General features: G+C 36.2%; 1 long non-coding RNA gene and 1 pseudogene across 1 annotated transcript in view; both read right to left on the bottom strand.

Moving 5' to 3' along the window:
* LOC138825144 (uncharacterized) overlaps window positions 1-22,576 on the bottom strand; it is a 44,775-nt gene that overhangs the window by 12,511 nt on the left and 9,688 nt on the right. Inside the window, exon 2 of the long non-coding RNA XR_011371354.1 lies at window positions 13,624-13,712. This is a non-coding gene — a long non-coding RNA (uncharacterized lncRNA). The remainder of the gene's footprint in view (window positions 1-13,623; window positions 13,713-22,576) is intronic.
* Window positions 19,713-19,809, bottom strand: LOC138825147 (U6 spliceosomal RNA; annotated as a pseudogene).

The raw sequence follows: 22,576 nt of genomic DNA, 5'->3' as shown, positions 1-22,576 counted from the left end.
TAATTTTACTAAATGTCTTACTTCTTCTCTGGATAAAACATATTCTGTAATTTTTATTTTAAAAAGACCTTCATATGTAATGTTACGTGTAGATCTATAAAATGACCCTTGGTTTAAAAATTCTGCTTTACAATTGCTGAAAATTCTGGATATTATGTTGCAGCCAAAACACTTTGTTGCGGCCTTGATTTTAGGAATAAGTGCTTTATTAACAATAATTAGCTCTTTAGCGATTTCTACAGCAGCCTTAGTAAATGAAGTAAACACTGCTCATTTTGTTACTGATTTAAACAAATATGTTTCATTAGCCCTAGCAGAACAACAAATTATAGATAAAAAGTTAGAAATGAAAATAAATCCTCTGGAGGAAGTGGTTCTGGCTATAGGTCAGGAAGTTAAAAATTTAAAAACACAACTCTCAGTTAAATGTCATGCTAGTTTGAAATATATCTGTGTTACTGTTCTAAAATATAGCCTTTCTTTTCATTGGAATGCCACCAAAAATCATTTGTTAGGAGTCTGGAGAGATAAAGATATCTCTCATGTTATGGAGGCTTTACAGGATAAAATTATAGCAGTTAGTAAAGCTCATTTAGATGTAAAAATCTTACAATCTTTGGCAGCATTACGTGGAGGCTCTCAATCCTCTGGATTGGATTAATGTAATAATAATAAATACCATTGTCAGATCAATTCTCCCAATTCTTATTCTTATATTTCCAGTCATTTTCAGGATGATCTTTAGATTTATCTCTTCTGTGCACCAAGACATTCATGAGCTTCAATTAAAAAATAAAAAAGGAAGAAATGCCATGACACCTCCTGCTGAATCTGCGTGAAAGATCATGCCAGACAAAGCATAAGCTTCATGGAAGCATGCTTGCAGGAAGGGGTGTTGGTTCAAGGCTTCCTCTATACTTGGCTGCACCTTTATTGCCTCTACCTTTATTCTAACTATATTTTTCTTGGCTGTACATTTGTTTCCTTTATTCTTGTTTTGGCTATTTTTCTATTGATCCACGAACAGAGCATGTGAAGCCACTTACCCTCATGCCTATCCTTGCTCTTCTCTGCTCTCTCTCTCTCCTTCTACTCCTCTTGCAGGCCGCCTCACATCCTCTGTGCATGTACATCTGCCCCTGTGAGACCCTGGCCACTGCTGACACCACATTGAGGCCCCTTACCCTCTCTCCTCCTCCCCTCTGCCCAGTCCCCTCTTCCCCTTGGCTCCGCCCCCTACCCTTGCCCAAAAGATCAGCCCTGACTGGGCCCTAAGGCTTCCAGGCCATGGGAATTACAGCCTCACCTCAGCTCTGCACTCCGCGCCAACCCTAGCGCTTGCTCAGGGGATCGAATCTCCCCTCAGCCCCACCTCTAGAGGAGACTCTCCTCCAAGCCTCTCCACTCCACATATCAAGAACGTGCACAGTGACCCAGTTAGAGAGAGAGACAGAGAGAGAGACTGAGAGACTGAGAGACTGAGAGAGATTGTTGGGGAAAACTACCTCTCAAGGACTCAGAACATAGCACACTTTGGGATGACTCAGCACACAGCATACTTCAAAAAACAGCACAAAGCACACTAAGTAACAGACTCAGCACAATTTGTCCTTTGAAGGACTTAGCATATAGTAGCCTTTGGGATGACTCAGCACACAACACACTTTGAAGGAGGGAGTCCATAGCACGCCCTGTATAGGACTCAGTGCATGGCATGCTTTGAAAAACTCAGCACATAGCACTCTTTCCCAGGACTCAGCATATAGCACCCTGTGTTAACACTATTTAAATACTTATACTTCAGCAGAAAAGCAACATGTTTAACAACTGTTAAAAATAAAGTAATAAATCAGAATATATTACTATACTAATCATTGAATGGATTTTTAGTGGCAGTCAAACATGTAAGAAATGAGGTAATATGCCATTCGTTTGCACTTAATAAGTGAGAAAGAATTTTCTAGGTCTTTTAAAATATATCATAAGTTTAATGAAGAAACTATTCTGTCATGTCATATGATAATCAGATAAAGATGATATTAGAGCAAAGAACAGATTGTACTAAGTTTTGGGATGTCAATGTATGTACTTATTTTGGTTTTGGAAAATTGTGAGGATTTCAAATTGGGGTATTGTTCTTGCTAGGCTGGCATTATGTCAGTGGTTAATTTTAGGATAAGGGTTCACTTTCCACAAAAACATGCACCTGATCTGTCCTTTTAAGTTTCCCATCATCAATTGCATCAGAGTTGCACACCAACTTGTCTAGCTTCCTGGATCCTGCAGTCCTTCCAATGTTAGTCTCTAGATAGTGCAGGATGGTGGAAATGATCTAATGCACCCAGCTATAGATTGAGAAGGAACTCCCCTAAAATTTGGCCTGGTTTCTGTTCTCAAGCCTCCTAAGTAGTTAAAAGTACAGATTGGAGCCCCTGGTGCCAAACAGTAACAGTATTTTTAAAGCAATTAGACATTTATATGACACGTTTGTGATTACCTCAGGAAAGGAATAAAAGAGCAATGAAGCATAGAGGACAAACAGAATTTTAGCTAGCTACTCAGAGGGTGAATCAGTTTAGCTAGCTACTCTGGAGGCCGAGATCTGAAAACCACTTTTCAAAGCCAGTACAATCATGAAAAAACATGTGATTATCTCCAAAAAACCAGAAGTGCATCAGTGGCTCAAGTGGTAGACCACTACTTTGGGCACAGATGCTTAGAGCAGGAATGATGAATGCATGCATGAGCACATGAACATGCACGTGTGTGTACAGGCACGTGTGTGCACACACACACACAAATGAGTATTTCAATGCAGAGTTCTTTATTTTTTTTTACCTTGCTGTACTTTATTTCCCTGTATTAGTTCACAAATTAACAAAATCAGCTAAGCACCTATTTACATACAACTCATCATGTTTCTCTAAAGTCTACTCCCTTTTGGGCAGCCTGCTCTTATTTGACCCAAAAGTAAATTATTCAAGAGATCAATTCATCTCCCTCATCTCTGTAATGTTAGATGATTGTTTAAGTTCTTCCTAGCAATATAATTTTGTGAAATCCTACATCAAGCAACATATTTCTTTCATGAAATGGGAAGCCTCTGGAAAAAAATAAACTATAGGTTTTACTCCTCCTGGCAAGCATCTGGAAATTTATTATCTTCATATAATCAATGATATGTCTGTGTATGCCAAAAACGGCTGTGAAAATAAAAAGACCCTTCTAAGCACATAGAATTCGTATACCATTAATAGGTATGAAGGTTTTTTTTTTTTATTATTCTGAAAATACCATACAGAAGAGTTTCAATTACATGGGCAAATAATGAGTACATTTCTTATCAAGCATTGTTGCCTCCTCTTTTGTTTCCACTTCCTATCACTTTCCATCTCATCCCTCCTGCCCCTCCCCCCATTATGCCCCTCCTTGCGAAAATTTTAAAGTTCATTTTTCGACAAAACATCTTGTACATCTCATTGTTACAATGGGTCCAACTCTATCCTTTTTTAAAAGATTTTTTTTCCTTTCCCTTCCACAAACTATACCAACATAAAATACAGTGAAAACAGGAGCTATATTGTGGGGAAGGGACATACAAAGCAACAAAAATTCATCTTATAAATAGGTTAGAAACAATCGCATGAAAGAAAAATATTTGAATGCTTATCTTGGGGTACATTTCACCTAACATCAACGAATCTGACCTTTTCTGCTTGTCTCAGACATATCCTATTTATTACCAATAAGGGAAACCATGGGGCCTATGTGTACTTGGACCTGGCGTAGTTCACTTAATATAATTTTTTCCAAGACTTTCATTTTCCTAACAATGGGGCAATGTCATTATTTCTGATGGAGGCAAAAATTCCATTGTGTATATATACCACAATTTATTGATCCATTCACCTACTGAGGGGCATGTGGGTTGGTTCCAAGCTTAGCTATGGTAAATAATGTTGCCATAAACATAGTTGTGCTGGGAGCTTTAGTGTGGTCTTCTTTGTGATCATTTGCGTAAATGCCCAAAAGTGTGATTCCTGGGTCATAGGGGAGCTCCATATGAAGTCTTTTGAGGAACCTCCATACCCCTTTCCAAAGTGGTTGAACAAGTTTACACTACCACCAACAATGCAGTAGGGTTCCCTATCCACATCTCCTCCTGCATGTTGTTATTAGAGTTCTTGATTATAGCCATTCTAACTGGGGTGAGGTGGTATCTCAATGTTGTTTTGATTTGCATTTTTTATAGCTAGGGAAGTTTAGCATTTCTTCATGTGTTTATTGTCCATCTTTCCTTCCTCTTCAGAGTAGTTTCTCTTTAGCCCACTTATTTATTGTGGCCTTTAGCCCACTTATTTATTGGGCTGTTGATTCTTTTAGGATTTGTTTTTGGGGGATTTAATTTTTTGGAGTTCCAGATATATTTTAGATATGAGACCCTTGTCCATTGTATGGCTAGTGAAGATCTTCTCCCAATTTGTGGACATTCTATGGATCTTGCTAGCTATGTCCTTTGCCATATGGAAGCTCTGCAATTTCATGCAGGTCCATTTGTCAACCTTTCTATGATTTGTTGTGTTTCTGGGTCTCTATTAAGCAATTTTCAGCCTGTACCAAGGAGATCTAGGGTTTCTCCTATTCCATCCTGTAATGTTTTCAGAGTGTCTTTATATTGTGAGGTCTTTGATCCATTTGGAGTTGATTCTGGTGCAGGGTGATATATAAGGATCTAGATTTATTTTTCTACAAGTAGTTAACCAATTTTGAGAGCACCATTTACTGAAGAGGCTGTCTTTCTTCCATTCTATTTTTTTCAGCTCCCTTATCAAAGATTAGATGGCTGTAGGTCTTTAGGTTCATTTCAATTCTATTCCATTTGTCCTGAGGTCTGTTCTTGTGCCAGTACCAAGCTGTTTTGCTTACTATGGCTTTGTAGAAGAGTTTGAAATTTGGTACTGATTTTTCTCCAACACTGTTCTTTCTGTTAACGATCGTTTTTGCTATTCACGGTCTTTTATTGTTCCATATGAATTTTTGGATTGCCTTTCCTATGTCCTTGAAGAATGAGGTTGGAATATTGATAGGTATCACATTCAATTTGTAGATAGCATTGGGAAGTATTGCCATTATCACGATTTGATCTTTCCAATCTAGGAACATGGGAGTTTTTCCACTTTCTAAGTTTGTTTTGATTTCCTTTTAAAGGTATTTAAAGTTTTCATCATAGAGGTCCTTCACTACTTTGATTAAGTTAATTCGTAGGTATTTTATTTTTTGTGGGGCTATTACGAATGGAGTGCTTTCCTAATTTCAGCCACACTTTTCTCATTGTAGGCATTCAGAAAAACCATTGGTTTTTGAGGGTTAATTTCATACCCTTCTAGTTTGCCCAAGTTTTGAGTAACCTTGAGTAACTTGGAAGTGGATTCTTTAAATACAAGATCATGTCATCTGCAAAGAGGGAAAGTTATACTTCTTCATTCCCTATTGGGTTCCTCTTTATGTTTGAATTGAAGAGCTGTAGAGAGTGGGCCTCCTTGTCTCGTTCCAGAGTTTAGAGGGAATAGCTTTAGATTTTCACCATTGAGTATAATGCTTTTGTAGTTTTGTCATGCACAACCTTTATTGTATTGAGGAATGTTCCATAGATTCCTAATTTTTCCAGGACCTTCACCATAAAAGGGTGTTGGATCTTGTCAAAGGCTTTTTCTGCAACTATTGAGATAACCATGTGGTTCTTATCTTTGCTCTTGTTGATGTGATGAATTATGTTAATTGATTTGTGTATGTTGAAGCAGCTTTGCATCCCTGAAATGAATCCTGTTTTCTCATGTTGTATGATTTTTTGCATGAATTGTTGAAATTGATTAGCCAAAATTTTGGTGAGAGGCTTTGCATCAATGTTCATCAAAGAAATGGGTCTATAGTTCTCTTTCTTTGATGAGGGTTTGGGGATTTGGGTTATGATGGCTTCATAGAAAGAGTTCGGTAGTGAACTTTCTCTTTCAATTTCATTGATGATTTGTAGGAGTATTGGTGTGAGTTCTGCTCTGAAGGCCTTGTAGAATTCTGCTGTAGAACCATCTATTCCTGGGTTTTTCTTAGATGGGAGTTATCTTATTGCTCTTTCTATTTCAATGCTTAATATGTGCCTGTTAAGATGGTTTAACTCATCTTAGTTTCAGCATGTCAATATTTACCAGGAAAATGTCCATTTCTGCCAAGTTCTCAAACATATTTGCATAAAGTTTTGAGCAGCATTCCTTTATAATGTTCTGAATCTTGGTTGTTTTTGTAGTGATGCTTCCATTCTCATCTCTGACTTTATTAATTTGGGTGTGTTCTCTTCTTTTTCTTTTTTAAGGGTCTGTCAATTTTGTTAATTATTTTGAAGAACCTTCTGATTTTGTTGATTCTTCATATGTTTTTTTTTGGGATTCTAATTCATTTAATTCTGATTGATTTTTAATTCTTTCTTTCCATCAACTTGATTGGGGTTTATCTTGATTCACTTTTTCAAGGAGTGTCAGAACTCATTAAATTTTTGATTCCAGGTCTCTCCAATTTGTTAATATAGGAACTCAGAGCTATATACTTGCCTCTGAATCGTGCCTTTTCTGTGTCCCAGAGGAGCAGAAAATCTCTGTGCTAGTTTTTCTTGAATAATATGAACATTTGAACTTCGATTCTAAGCTCTTCCATGACCCACTGGTATTTGAACAGTGTGTTTTTCAGCCTCCATCTTTTACTGGACTTTCTTTGGTGGCTTTTTGTGTTGAGTTCTAATTTTATTCCCTTTTGGTCTGATAGAATGCAAGATATGAATTCAATGTTTCTGAATTTTGACAAGTTTGATTTGGAAAATGTTCCATGTGCTGCTGAGTAAAAAGTGTACTCTTATGCTGCTGGATGAATATTTGCTAGATGTCTGCTAAATCAGTTGATATATGCACTTGTTTAGATCTGCGGTTTCTCTGTTGAGTTTTTGCCGAGTAGATCTATTTAGTGGGAATAGTGGTTTGTTAAAGTCCCCAACAATTAATGTCGTTGGATCTATGTGAAATTTATAGTAGTATTTCTTGTATAAATTTGGGTGCACTATTGTTTGGCAAATATTTAGAATTTTAATATCCTCCTGAAAGAGATATCCCTTAATTAGTCTGTAGTAACCTTCTTTATCTCTTCTCAATAATGTTAATTTGAAGTCTATTTTATCTGATATTAGGATTGCAACTCCTGCCTGTTTTTGGGGGCCGTTTGCTTGGTAGATTTTGTTCCAGCCTTTCACTTTCAAAATGTGTTTGATTTTTATGGGCAAGTTGTGATTCCTGAAGGTAGAAGATAGAAGAATCTTGCATTTTAAACCAACTAGACAGTTCATGTCACTTAATTGGAGAGTTACATCCCCTAATATTGAGAGAGAGGACTGAGAGGTATTTGGGTGCTCCTGCCATTTTATCCACCTTCTTGGGTACTGCGCCTACTGGATTCTTTCTCTGGTTCTTGGATTCTGTTTGTATGTGGTTTCTTGGCCTTTATTGTGGTCTTGTTGGTTTTCTATGTTTAGGACATCTTTTAGTATCTTTTGTAGAGATGATTTGGTGGAGATATATTGTTTGTTTTTCTTTGCTATGGAAGATTTTTATTAGACCTTCAATTATGATTGAGAGTTTAGCTGGGTACACTATTCTTGGTTGATAGTTGTTTGTCTTTAGAGCATGGCATACACCATTCCAGGCTCTTCTTGCTTTAATTGTCTCTTTTGAGAAATCTGAGGTGATTCTAATTGGTTTTCCTTTATAGGTGACTGATCTTTTCTCCTTAACAGCGTTAAGGATCTTTTCCTTGGTCTGAATTGATCCTGTGTGGCTTATAATTAATTGGACGATGGGAAGTCTTGTTCTTGTCTGGTCTATTTAGAGTTTTAAAAGCTTCTTGTATCTGAATGTGCCTATCTTTTTGCGTGTTGGGAAGTTCTCTGCTGGGATCCTGTTGAACAAATTTTCTAGACCATTACCTTCTGTCTCTATATGCTCCTCTACACCCATTTCCCTCAGATAAGTCCTTCTGATGGTGTCTTCCAAGTGTTGAATAGATCTATCATATTTCTTGAATTTGTCTTGGATAGTTGTATGTTCTTTCTCTATAATACCTAGGCTGTCTTCAATGCTGGAGATTCAATCTTCTGCATAGTCTAACCTAATGTCAAGACTTTCTACTTTATTTTTCATTTCTTTTCCTTTTAATAGGTTGGCTGTTATGGCTTCAAATTCTTTGTTGGAGCTTTGTTTTAGATCTTGTATGAAATTCTTTACTTCCTTAATTTGGTGTTCAGTGTTTACTCTCAAATCACTTAGTTGATTGGTTATGGTTTCCTTGGACTCCCATTCCTTCTGTTGGGATCTATTCAACATTCCCTTTGTGGTCTCCCTGACTCCTTTCAGGTGACTGTTTATGGATTCCATGAATGGCTCTATTGATCTTTGTCTATGCTCATCCAGCTCTTGCAATTCTTGTATTACTCTTTGATTAGATTTCTCACGTTCATGTAACTTCTCTAGTTCTCTTTGACTGATCTCTGCCTGCTCACACAATTCCTTTATTTCTCTTTGAGTATTCTCAACCTGCTCACGCAATGCCAGTATCAATCTTTGAGTAGCTTTCTCAAGCCCATGAGCTTCCTGTTTAGATCTTTGGTTTGCCTCCTCTCTCTCCCTAACACGTTCACACTGAGTCCTTTGCAGGGTTTCAATCTTTTCATTCACCATGTTTCCCAGTAGTGTTTGTAGAGCTTTTTGGGAACTCTCGTCTGGATTATTCATTATCTGTTCTGTCACCTGATTATCTTGAGTGGGAATTGAGATACCCGGACTTGCCATTTTCCTTGTGTTTTTCTTGCTTGTTCTGCCCATTTGGGATGAAAGTAATGCCAGTTTTGTGCTAGAACACCATTTTAAGGCAAGCATCAACCAAAGTCCTGTAATTGCATAGTCAAATGTTTGAAGATACAATCTAGTTCAACAGATACAGTCCATTCAACATTAAACAACTATGTTTTAATGGGCTAAGAATACCAAAGAATAATTTGACAAACCAGAAATTATTATGTTTAGGGAGAAAGGTGGGGAAAACAGCGTTAGAGGAATGTGGAAAGGTAAAAGGAAAGTGAAATTAACCAAGTCCTAATCTCACAGAGGGAAATGGATTGGAAAGGATGATAGAAAAGAGAGAAGAAAAAATTTTTAAAAAGAGACAAGAAAAAATGGAAAGACAAATATTTAAATTTAAAAAGTGAAACTCTTAAAAGTAATGAAAATTTAAAGAAGTAAAATTGAGAGATGAACATGGATGAGAGGAGGGGAGGGATAGAAAGGAGACCTGAAAAACTAAAAAATAAAAATACTTCAAATAATTTATAGGTATAAATAAATAATACTGTTATTAAGGAATTTAATCCTAAGAGGTTTTGAATTGAGTGATACGTTTTTGGATTAAGAATGTACACAATTGTGGATAAGGTCTTATAATCAATGACAGGTATATAGGAGGTGAACAGAACAACAAATAATTCATGCAAAAAGAACAAAAGATGAAAAAGTAAAACGAATGAGAAAGAAAGAACAAAAAAGACCCACAGGTCAGTAAACATTTTTTTTTTTATAAAGCACACACACACACACACACAAACACACACACACACACACACACAGGTCAGTAAACTTTTTTTAAAAAAAGCACACACACACACACACACACACACACACACACACACACACACACACACACACACACACACCTAAAATAAAAGTTATAAGAGGAAGAAAAAAAGATTAATGAAAACAATTTTTATCATTAAAAAGTAAAAATTTAAAAAGATACAAAAAAGACTTCTTTGATTTTGTTTTTGGGGGGTTGATGGGAAGATCCTGTATCTCCCTTGTGTCAGTAACCAGTCTCTTGGTGGAGTCTCTGGTTTGCTTGTGGTGTTTGGTTTTCTGTGGCTTGATTGGTTTCTTAAGTCAGTTTGTTTGGGCAGGCAGAAAAAATTCTGTTGGTTTACCCAGAAGTTTGTGATTGCCTCCCAGGCTAGTTCAGTGGGAGGGAGATCTGCTTTCAGTATCACAAAAGAGGGAGGTGGCTGTTTCCTCTAGTTTGGAGTTACTGTAATAAGGCTGGGTTCTGGGTAAAGTTGAGGCCTTTCAGCAAACAGTAGCTTTTCCCTGAGGGGCTAGCTTCTGAGACATTCACAAAGCCCAGCCTGGAGCCATTCTCAGGGTTTATTTTTACTGAGTTTCAATTGATTGTCAGGGCTGTCGTAGGGAGGGGCAGCCTCTGGCTCTGTTTACCCAGTGAAGAAAGCCACTCCTTTGTGGGATTAGCTTTCTCTGCCTTGTTGTTGTGACTTTCCCATGGGTGGAGTTGAGAATGGCAGGTCAGGGTAGGTACTTGTGACTAGCTAAATGACTCTTTTGTTTTCATCAAAGAACTGAGTTGGATCTAGCTACTTAGCCAGGCTTTTGTCTACATCAAAGGTGGATATCTCCAGTGTTTGGGTGAGGGGTGTCCTTCCCTCCTCTGCTCCCTTTGAGAAGGAGTGAGGATATTAGTTTTGTACTCACGCTGGAGTGTGGGTTCCTGGGTAGCCTCTGGTCTGCTATCTGCAGGATGAAGATATCTGCTACTTGTCAGTTCTTGCTCGTGTTGAGTAAAATGTGCTTGCCCGCTGCATCTGGCACATTTGTCCCAGACTCTCTGGGTTGTAGTTATGGCAGCTATGGATGGCACCACAGCCACCACAGCAACCTCAGCCATGGCTGCTGGAAAATGCTCAGATCTGTCTCCTTACCTGGATTTTTCCTCTCTGCCCAAACTCTCTGTAATGTGATGGCACACTTGGTGTGCCTAGGACTGTTCATTGGAACACTAGAACTGCTTTCTTTGCAAGAGCTTGTTTAGCCACCAGATTCTCCTCCGCCATTTTCTCGAAATTTCTGAAGGTGTTTAAATATTACTGGAATTGTTTTGGAATAAATAATGTTCACCTTGACTATCTTGAGAAAGAAGAATTGGTTTCTCAGCACTGTAGGTAAGAACTTGAGTGAAAGAAACAAAAGGAAAAATGAGGAACAACTCAACACATACATTCAAAAGAAACAAAACCCAAGAAAACACCAATTAATTCAGTACTCAAGAACCTGCAGGAAATGCAAAGATTTTTTTAAAAAATAGCTATGATAAGCTTATGAAAATCCTGACTACGAGGGAGTCTACTATTGTGAGGATAGTGTTTAAAGCTCAGACTGGACAGAAAGATCTGTACACAATGCCAGGCACTTGTTATTCTAAATTCCAGGAAGAATAACATAAAGTAGACTGAGCCCACGATCATACACAAGTAGGAAGCAAGATTCTATCTGAAAGTTAATCAGGATAATTTAGGGCTGGGGGCATGCCAAAGTGGTAAGAACAACCATTTAGGAGACACAAGACACTCAATTCAAATTCCAATCTTATGTGTATTAAAGAAAAAAAGCTATGACTTTAAATAATGGGAATAATTGCAAGATTTGAATATTTGAGTGGAGAAAAATCCATGAGAGAGGAAGAGTTTACCCATGTTGTAATACTTTCTACTTAAGTGATAATATTATGTGGTACTCCAGACATAACAGAGTTACCTTGCAAATGAGCATGGATGTGCATTTGTGTGAAGGAAATACTCTATTTACATAAGTGTAAATTAAATACTTTTTGGGGGTAGATTTTAGTTCTTGTACTAAGAGCCTGGGTGATATCTCTGAGTCTTTTCACTCAAGGCTATCACTCTACTACTATGAGTCACAGTTCCAATTCTGATTTTCTGTTGGTTGTTTGGAGATAAGAGGCTCATGGACTTTCCTGACCAGGTTGGTTTCAAACCATGATCATCAGCTCTCAGCCTCCTGAGTAACCAGGATTCCAGGCCTGAGTCGTCCATGTTTTTAATAATTTAGTAAATTGTACAGTTACAGAAGTTATAATTTATCATTATAACCTTTATAATATATGTGTTTATATTTATATCAATGCATACATATAGAAATATTTTAACATATTTTGTATCTACAGTAGATTTATGAAATCATCCTTCATTATAAAATAACATGGAAACAAGTTTAATGAGGAGCAAAACAAAGGGAATTGTCACATGTTTCTTGTTGTTGAATGAAATATGAATTGTGAGAATCAGTTTGAGAAAACCATTTAACAAAATGGATAATGGCTATTAATTCCAATCCCTTTATTTGCCCATATTGTGCATCCTCACACATGAGTGTCAAAGTCAAACCACACTTTTTTGCCTTTGTATTTAAATCACATGTTATAATTTAGGGGATAGGTGAAGTAATCAAATAAAGATTAAAATGATACTAAGTGAGGCTATGAGTTAGAGCTGAAAATTATTTTAAATATGATAATAGCTAATTTAATCCCATATTTTTTACTTTTGCTCTATTGTCATATACCTCATTCCCACATTAGGAAAGTACATAGAAGGTTCTCACTAAATTATGTGGAAAATTATGAAAAATGTATTAAAAGAATATGGGCACATCGGGGCTGCGAAAGTGGCTCAGTGGTAGAGCTCTTGCCTTGCATGCCTGAGGCCATGGGTTTGATTTCTCAGCACCACATAAGCAAAAAGAAGAAAGCCAGAAGTGACGCTGTGGTAGATTGCTAGCCTTGAGCAAAAAAGCTGAGGGACAGCACCAGAGGGGCCCAGAGTTCAGGCCCCTCGGCCGGAAAGAAAACAATAACAACAACAAAAGAATATGGGCACAGTCTGGTTTTAGCTGATTGGTACCTGTAGGGGGTAGTGTGTTTTTGAGGACCTGAAAAACGTTGTGATGTAGATGAATGAAGGGATGTGCTAATTCTGGAAAATTGGCTAGAGGATTGCTCCCAGAAAAAAAGTGATGAATTTTCCCAAAAGGTTAGAGTAAAATCACTCTCACAATCATGTTCACTACTGCATTATTCACCGTAGAGAATTTATGGAAACAGCCCAGATGCACTTTAGCAGAGGGATGGTTGGAGAAAGTGTTGCACATATACACAATTGGATTGCACCCATCCATTATAAAGACTGTTACAGCATTTGCAAAGAAATGGATAGAACTAAAATTATGTTAAATAAATGAAGTCACAGCCAGACACAAAAAGAACGCGTATTTAGAAGCCAGAATTTTATGCAAGTTAAAAAACAGTATTAATCAAAGCATGCTATTTGTAGAGGAGTATTTAACAGGTGTAATTTCTTATAAAATTGAACTTTTAATCCAACAAAATGAATACCAGGAGGCTACCACTTGGAAAATGTGAGGGAAAATCAAAGGGAAGAAATAAAGAGACTTATGGAAGTAGAGAGTGAAGCCATAATATTCAATGCAGATAGTATGAAACTAATAAAAACGAAAGTGGGTTGAGGTTTGGACGGATGTGAGAAAGTTATGTAAAGATCCATTGTATTTATAAACTGATTCTTTGAATGGAAAACATTTCGTACACCTATTTAATAAAAATATAATTAAAAACAATGGAGACATCTGATCTTAAACCATGAGTCAATATTATACTTGCCTTCTCAGAAATTTTCTTTGCAGGTATTTTCCTCATAATGACAGAAAAGTGAACAACGCAATGTATATCAATACATCACTTTGCATATCCTAAATAGACAATATAAAAATCACAGTAAAAACATTAGAATATATCACATGATAAAATAAAAGGTAGAAAGTATCAAACTCTGATTGTTTTTCCAAGTACTTTACCTTTGGTATCTAATTTAATCCTCACAATAATCCCATAAAGTGAAACTATTTCTATTTTTAATTCTAAGATGATGATATTTAAGTCTTCAGAGTTGGAATTACTAGGACAACATTCTACACACGGTAAGTGTTAGCCTGCGTTCCATTCCCACTATATGAACTAACCTCATTCTATTTTATAACTAAATACCAGCACTCAGTCTACTAATTCTAGGAAAATTCCCAAAATTATTGTGCACACTCTAATAATATTTCCTTTATCTTTGTTAGAAAATAGGTAACTAAGACGGACACCGGTGGCTCACGCCTATAATGCTAGCTACTCAGGAGGCTGAGATCTGAGGATTGTGGTTCAAAGCCAGTTTGGGCAGGACAGACTGTGAGACTCTTATCTCTAATAAACCACTAGTAAACTGGAAGTGGCACTGTGGTCCAAGTGGTAGAGCGCTCGCCTTGAGTGGAAGAGCGCAGGAACAGCACCCCAGCCGAGAGTTCAAGCCCCATGACCAACAACAACAAAAAAAGACAAAAAGTAACTGTAAGAAGAAAACTCCATGTTCATAATCATTTTATACCTCCCTAGTGAAAGGAACTGCTAAACTATAACATTCTTGATTTCTAGCTCAAAATAGTAGAAATCATATTTTATGCCTTCACTCAACACTGCACTGCCTGGGGACCCCATCTCTGGTTAACACAGTCTTACTGAAAGAATGACCTGCCCAATTCCTGATGGAAACAGACTACAGGCCTTTTGGAGCAATCGTTTCCACATTGTAGCTCACCTAAATTTTTTACCATTTGAAGTATTTTGATTGCTTTTTATACCCACCATTTTGAGAGAAATGTACTACTTTAAAATGTTATTAAAGAAAGAATGATATAAAATCACATTTGACCCCTGATAAATATTTTACCTTTCATATACCCAAAAATGCAGTCTTACCTATCATTAATGTTAGGAACGAGAGGTTAAAAATCATTGACACCAAGACCTAATTATGAATTAAAGACTCTCCAACTTGTGAATACATTTGGTTTAAAAAGACATCAATACTACTGCATTTTTAAGTCCCTATGATAATGATAATGATTCGCTATGATCATCATAATGATAAACTATTAACACTTAAAAATAACTCATTTTCTTGGGGGTAGAACGAAAAGCACAAGGTTAATCCTAATTATTTTAAAAGACCTTTATTTAAAAGTTCACTCATAACTATAAAGATTCTAAAACTAACTGAAATAGAGAGGAAATAATTTAACTGCATCATCTACATTCAATGGACTATTAATAGAAAACAAAATTATACTAATAATTAGCTTACCCAATTCACTTAATTCTTTTATTCTATTCCATTTACATTCATAAAAACTGGGTTTTCATAAAACGAAGCATAAAAAAGCATATATACCCACTTACTTTTTCAGATCTTCACAATATTTCAGAAATTTTAGCTCTACAGTCAATGAACTGAAATAATACTAAAATATTCAAAGGATTTTCAGAAATTGCAAGACTTGCTCTGAGATGTTATGTATATTGGAACAGATATTCAAAAAGCCTTATTTGTTAAAGTTGCCGTAGTTTCTCCCACAAAAAAAGCCATTAGTAAAGATATCTGTGCATGTACAAAACACCTTCAAATGCATCCACAATATGGACATAACACTTGCTTTTTGTTTGTTCGTTTTTGAAAGGAATATCTAACAAGCATATCCACAATACTTATTTTCAATGAATAAGATGGGATATTCAAACATAATATGGGTTGGATTATCTCTTAGTGAGAATAGATATAATCTTGCAAAGAAAGTGATTTTCAACAGAAATCCGGAAAGAGTTTATCCAACTTGTGTTTCACAGGAATAATCAGAGAGTAATACCTGTTTGGTCAAGTCGGTCCAAATCACTCTATGAGTGTATCTTAAAAGTATAACCAATTTAAGAGGTCAAATACGTATTTTGTACTGACAATCATCTTATAGCAACAACTTATTAACTAATTATGTCTGTATCTTCTTACCTAACATACAATAAGAGCTGAAAGCTGTCTCTTTTTTCTAACTTAATATTGTAAATGCTTTGATTATGATGTTATTATTAGACAAATAATATGTACAAAGGCTGGTTCCAATGAAATGACATGACAGAACACTGATAAATAAAAACATTGCAACACAGTTAGCTTTTTTCAGCCTCACCCTGTCCACATTGGCAAGCAACATTGCAACAGCACACGCACACATATACACATACACACATGTTCGCACATGTACACACACATATACACGCATGCTAAATTCAGGGTTTATTGTACAAAAAAGTCCACATAAAATATTAGTGATTAGGACAAATGATAATATGCCTTATTACAAAATAATACATAAACCATTACCACGCATGTTACATTTTACCTGCCTCTCCACATGTGACCACTTAATTTAGTTTTAATCAATTAATTACCTTATTAATTAATTTATTTGTTTGGTGCTACTACTAGGGCTTGAACTCAGGGCCTGGCTTTGTCCCAGAATTTATTTTTTGTTTCAGTTTTCTCAAGACTAGCATTTTACTGCTTGTACCACAGCTCCATTTCTAGGTTTTGCTGGTTACATTCAAATCAGAATCTAATGGACTGTTTTTTCTTGGTCTGCTTTCAAACCACAATGCTCAGATTTCATCTTTCTGATTAACTACTACTAAAGACATAAGCCATCAGTGTGGCTTCTACTTTTTCCTATATAGTTATCTAATGCACATACTTAGATGGTAATTTTAAAATGAGAGTATAGAAGCAAGATGTACAGTGATGATACTGTCCTGTCAGAAATTCAAGTTAGTAATGTAAATTTATTCTTAAAACCATACACAAAAAATACCATGATATAGTGTAAGAGAACTCACTATTAAACATAGGAGCCTTAAGAGCTTTCTAATAGATCCATTATTTATTGGTACCCAACATTAGAAAAATGTATGCGGCATTGGTAAAATAGAAGTCCTTTGCATGACTACATACATTCCTTGTTTTTATAAGACACTTGCTTTCATCTAAAAAGTAGGCCTGTCTATTGTCTTCATGTGATTTTGATGATTGAAAGTGCTTAGTGAGAAGGTCAAAATGTATTAGTAGTCCTTCACTATCAATTCTCATTTTCTTCTTGGAGAATATAATAATCAAATCAATAGTTCAGAATCGGCAAGCAATACTTCAGAATCATGCTTCCAGTGCAAGTGGATCACCAGTAAGAAATCCTCAATACCAATTTCCACAAAGTTTTGTCACAGATACAATCTCCCTGCCTTCTCTAGATGCTTTACTACCCTCTTATTCCTTCATTGTACAAGAAAAGTATGATTCAACTGATTTCAGTCAGATCTGTTACTAGAACTATCAAGGATTTATTTTACTGTCTGTAGTTTGGTAAAGTTATGTCTCTTTACGTAGGCTACTAAAATGTATTTACTAACTTCAAGTAAATACATAAATTCGATTTCCATCTCTTTTAAAAAATAAAATTTTGTTTGCTCTACAAATTGATCAGAGGCATGGATTATGTGGCTAGCTACGTCATTACACATCTTTCTCTTTCTTTCTCTCTCCCTTTCATGGTTCTCATATATAACACGATTGCTCCATAATTATCCTAATTTATTTTGCTTTTATATTTTTGGTTGTATCATTTCACTTTTTGCTCTGCCATTTCCCCAATCATTTATATGGAAGGCATTATTTCCTATTTTCTCATGCCTAGAATAAGCTGCACATGAAGACATCACTTGTCCTCATTTTCAGTGTGTACATTTGAATATGGAGGAATATCTTTCCTCTGCTCTCCATCAATTCCCTACTCTCCAGTTAGAATAATTTCGAATAGTAAAATTGGAAAAAGAGAAAATAAATCATGGTGAATAAACAGTTGCAGAAAATTCACCAGATATTTCTGACCAGTTCAACCAATGTGAACTATTAGGGAAATACATGGACATCTCATTCCCACTGGCACTCAAAGTCTCTGGTTAGGCAATTCTTAGGAATATGGGGAACAAGATGAAAAAGTAAGGAATGTTATCACTTGCAAGAAAAAAACATTGGAGAAGCATCCAACCATATTTCTTCAATGGGCTGTCGAAAATATTCAGCTTACTACAGTGCGGAGACTTCTTTCTCAAAAGGCCACTTATGTGAATAGTAGGGATGATGATCAGTATATCCCTCTTCAAGAAGCCTACGGTGGACACTTAGACATTGTCAGTGAGTTGGTGTCTCAAGCGGCACATGCAATAACTGTAGATGACTGGACACCCCTGAACAGTGCATACACGTGGAATAATACCAGAGACGCTTCTTTCTTACTTCATCATGATACAGATACCAATGGCCAAACTCACGGACTTTTTAAAAAAAATTTTTTTTGGTCTGGTCGTGGGGCCTGAACTCTGGGCCTAGACTCTGTCCCTCTTCTCTTCAGCTCAAGGCTAGCACTCTACCACTTGATCCACAGCACCACTTCCTGCTTTTTTTTCTGCTTATGTGGTGCTGAAGAATCGAACCTTGGGCCTCATGTATGCAAGGCCAGCGCTCTACCACTGAGCCACTTTCCCAGCCCAAATATTTTTGTTTGTTTGATTTTTGTTGTTGTTGTGGCTTTTTTTTTTTTTTGGTCGGTCATGGGGCTTGAGCTCTGGGCTTGGGTGCTGTCCCTGTGCTCTTCAGCTCAAGGAGAGTGCTCTACCGCTTGAGCCACAGTAACACTTCCCCAAACTAAAGGACTCTTGACACCCTTATATCTTACTGTTGAGAATTGAGATAGCAAAGATACGCTGGATCGCCTTCTGTTGAACCATTATATAAATCCAGGCCTGAAGAACAACATAGAAGAAACTCTATTTGACATTGCCAAAAGCATAAGTATGTATCACTACCTCTAAGAAGTTGTAAAAGGCTGTACAAATTGTTCACTGAAGTCCTAATGGTCAGGTTAAGTTTCTTAAATTTCAAAAATGCAAGTTCATCTTTTGTGTCCCTACAAAATATTTTCACAATCCAAATAAGAACAATATCTTTTTTTTTTGGTCGGTCATGGGGCTTGAACTCTGGGCCTGGAGCTATCCCTGTGATCTTCAGCTCAAGGTGAGCCCTCTACCACTTGAGACACAGCTCCACTTCCAGTTTTCTAGTGGTTTATTTGAGATAAGAGTACCACAGACTTTCCTTCCCAGGCTGGCTTTGAACCATGATCCTCAGATCTCAGTCTCCTGTTTAGCTAGGATTATAGGCATGAACCACCAGTGCCTGGCAGCACCAATATTTTACTGTAAAAATTCATGGATTCTGCGGAATTCTTCCAAGTGAATTGCCTGCCTTGGATGGAAAAATGTATTCAATAGATTTTGTAAACATGTATAATAATTTCTTCAGAGTTTGTGATTTTTTAATAAGAAATAATTTTAATTTACCTGTTGAAATGAGTAGTAAAGAAACTAAAATAGTTCTGGTGCTTCTCTGAAAAAGTATATTTTAAAATATTCTATATTCTATGTTTGCATAATGTTCATAATTTATTTTCTCCTAGATATGCATTGAATTCTATATTATTTTATAATATATACGTTCATTAATGTGTCCTTTCCGATTGTATTCGATATAGAAACAGTTTGATTCCTTTTTTTCTAGGTCTTAATATTATTTTTCTTTGGGATAAAATGACAATGTTGTCTAATTTGAAAAGTTTTGTAAAGTTTATGCTATGTAAACGCCTTTCTGAGGTGATTTAATACACTGATGTCAAACTAAATTTAATTATATGAATTACGTGTATTGTTACACTTTTAATTTTGTAATCAACTTTTTAATCACTTTTTTCATTTCTTGCATCTGAAGAATGAAAAATATGGAATATTTCTCAAATTTTCATATTAACCTTGTGCAAGTGCCATGTTAATCTCTGTATTGTAATTTGAGTATACGTGCTGCTGAAGCATGTAGTATCCTCTAAATTTAATAGTTAATGCTGCAATCTTTATACAGGCTTATATCTATGGGTGCCTACTTGTAACAAGGAAACCTTATTGTTCCTAACAATGCTATCGATCTTATTTCCCTAAAATTCTGTGAATATTGGGAAAAATTATATTGATCAGTCGATTGCTCACATTTGCAAACTTTTTTTGCCAATGAATATCTTAAGTCTTTTTATTTGGAATTTGATCATACTCTCTATTATTTATAGTTAGGTCCAAAGGTGATGGCTTTTTCAAGTACTTATTTATCCAGCTTTGTGGACCTAATGGATTCAAACTAAGCGTTGCTTAAGCGCTACTTCTAAACTTCTTCAGCTGACATTTTCCCAAATGAGGTGTTACTGGAACAAATGTCTACCTGAGCCTTTACCCTTCTTCCATGTGGGAACAGACCAACCAGAATACCTTACCCTGACAGCAAAGATTTTCTTACTAGAACAAAACTAATCTTGGTTACAAGGGATCATAGAGAGATGAACAGTTCAAACAGAACTGTTCAGACGAGAAGGTATTTTATCAAAATATAATTGTTTATTTTACCTTCCATTTAAAAGTAGCTAAAGCCAAGAAGTGAAAAAATTGTTCGTATGCATGATTACTTAATGTCCTGGCCTGTCTGTAAGTTCCTGGCAGGAACTTACACTCCTGCCTTTTTATCACCAAATATTTTCATAGTTGCAGGAGAAGTGCATATGTTTCTCCTCGTTATTAGGCATTAAATTGATAATGTTTTAATCACAGTGTTTCCTCTTGCCTCCATGCTGTAAATCTACAAATGATAAAGCTTTAGATCTAACTCTATCAAACACAGAAGTAGAGATAATGGAATCATACTTTAAAACAGAGTTGCCTTTGATACAGTAACTACAACAGAACAATACAAAATGTGTGTCTTTTAATCATATTATATATAGTTATATGTGCTGATTTTATATTTCACACAATGAAACTTACTAGAATTAGTTGATAATTTGACAAATAAATTGATATTTATTTACTTCAATAAACAGAATTGGAATATAAATATTTAGGTTTCAAATATGTATTAGACTAGAAAACATATCAATGCAATCTTTTTAGTATAAACTTGTGATACATTATAACCCTTCTTGGTCTTCTGAATCCACATGATAATAAAACAATGTTTTCCTCTAATCTGTAATGGATTTTACTCTGCTGCTCTGTTTATTGCTTTAACTCGCTTGTTCCAAACTGTTTTTGTCCATATTTCTGAAGCATTCTTACTGATTATGCCCAAATTTTGCTAAGATGTCTAAAAAATATTATTCTTCTGCAGTACCCATGGGTCCTAGGATCCCAAGGCCCATTTACCTGCATCATCAGATAACAGGGGCAAGACTTTTCACCAAGGCCCATGCAATATATCAACACAAAGTAATTGAAGACCAATCTCAATTTCGCATTTCCTATATTTCAGGGCCCCAATTCCTTGAGATGCAGGAATTAGCAGTAAGCAATTGTGAAATGCAAGGCAACTTAAAATGAAGGATGAGATCACAAAATTTGAGAGAAAGTACTGTAATTCAAACATTCAACTTACAGATGACCAGCCCATATGAGTGAAAAAGTTCACAAATTGTCATAAGATTATTTTTAATATCCCTCACCTATGATTAACGAAAGATTTTATTCCAACATAAGTGGGCCAAAAAAATAGTTCCTAGAAGGATAGATCTATAATTGGTCTAACAAAGCCCGAAAACTTGATTTAGAGGTCAAATGTAATTCAGAAAAACATTTGAAGCACTAAGGAGTGCTTCAAAACTCTGGGAGTTCAGTACAACATGGTTCTGTGGTATAAAAATGTCACTCTCAAACCAAGGATAATCTACATTTAATCTCCTGAAAGTATATTCCTTTTCAAATAAACTTTAAAAAACCATTTCGCCCTTACTTCATTGTTGGTGGGAATGTAAACTTGTTCAACCACTTTGGAAAGCAGTATGGAGGTTCCTCAAAAGACTTCACATAGATCTCCCCTATGAACCAGCAATCCCACTTTTGGGCATTTACCCAAATGTTTACAAACAAGACAACACTAAAGCTACCAGCACAACAATGTTTATTGCAGCATTATTTACCATAGCTAAGATATGGAAACGACCCAAATGTCCCTCAGTAGATGAATGGATCAAGAAAATGTGGTATATATACAGAATGGAATTCTATGCCTCCATCAGAAAGAATGACATTGCCCCATTTGTTAGGAAATGGAAAAACTTGGAAAAAATTATATTAAGTGAAGGAAGCCAGGCCCAAAGAAACATAGGTCTCATGGTTTCCCTTATTTGCAATATCTAGTATATGTATGAGTCAAGCGGAAAAGGTCAGATAATGTGAGGTCAGGAAAATGAACCCTTAGATATGTATTTTAATGTTTTTTTTCATGCATGTGTTTCTAACGCATTTATAAGATTATCTCTTTGTTGCTTTGTATGTCCCTCCCCCACAGTATAACCCCTGCTTTCACTATGTTTGATGTCAGTATAACTTGTGGAGGAGATGGAGAAAAACCAGTGTTTAAGGATACAGGTGGACCTCTTGCAACAATGAGAATTACAAGTTGTCATGTCCAAAACGAGCCTTACAACGTCGGTGCGGGGGGGGGGGTAAGGGGGGGAGGAGAAGGATTGGGATTGGGGGGGGAGGGGGGAGGCTGGGAAGGGATGTAAAGGGTAAATCAAAGGAGGAGGCTGCAATGCTTGGT

Source organism: Dipodomys merriami, unplaced genomic scaffold, assembly GCF_024711535.1.
Source record: "Dipodomys merriami isolate MVZ:Mamm:240054 unplaced genomic scaffold, mDipMer1.0.p SCAF_135, whole genome shotgun sequence".
In the NCBI taxonomy this organism is placed as follows: Eukaryota; Metazoa; Chordata; class Mammalia; order Rodentia; family Heteromyidae; genus Dipodomys; species Dipodomys merriami.
Note: the sequence above shows the minus strand (reverse complement) of the source record. Positions and strands in the feature narration are given on the sequence as shown.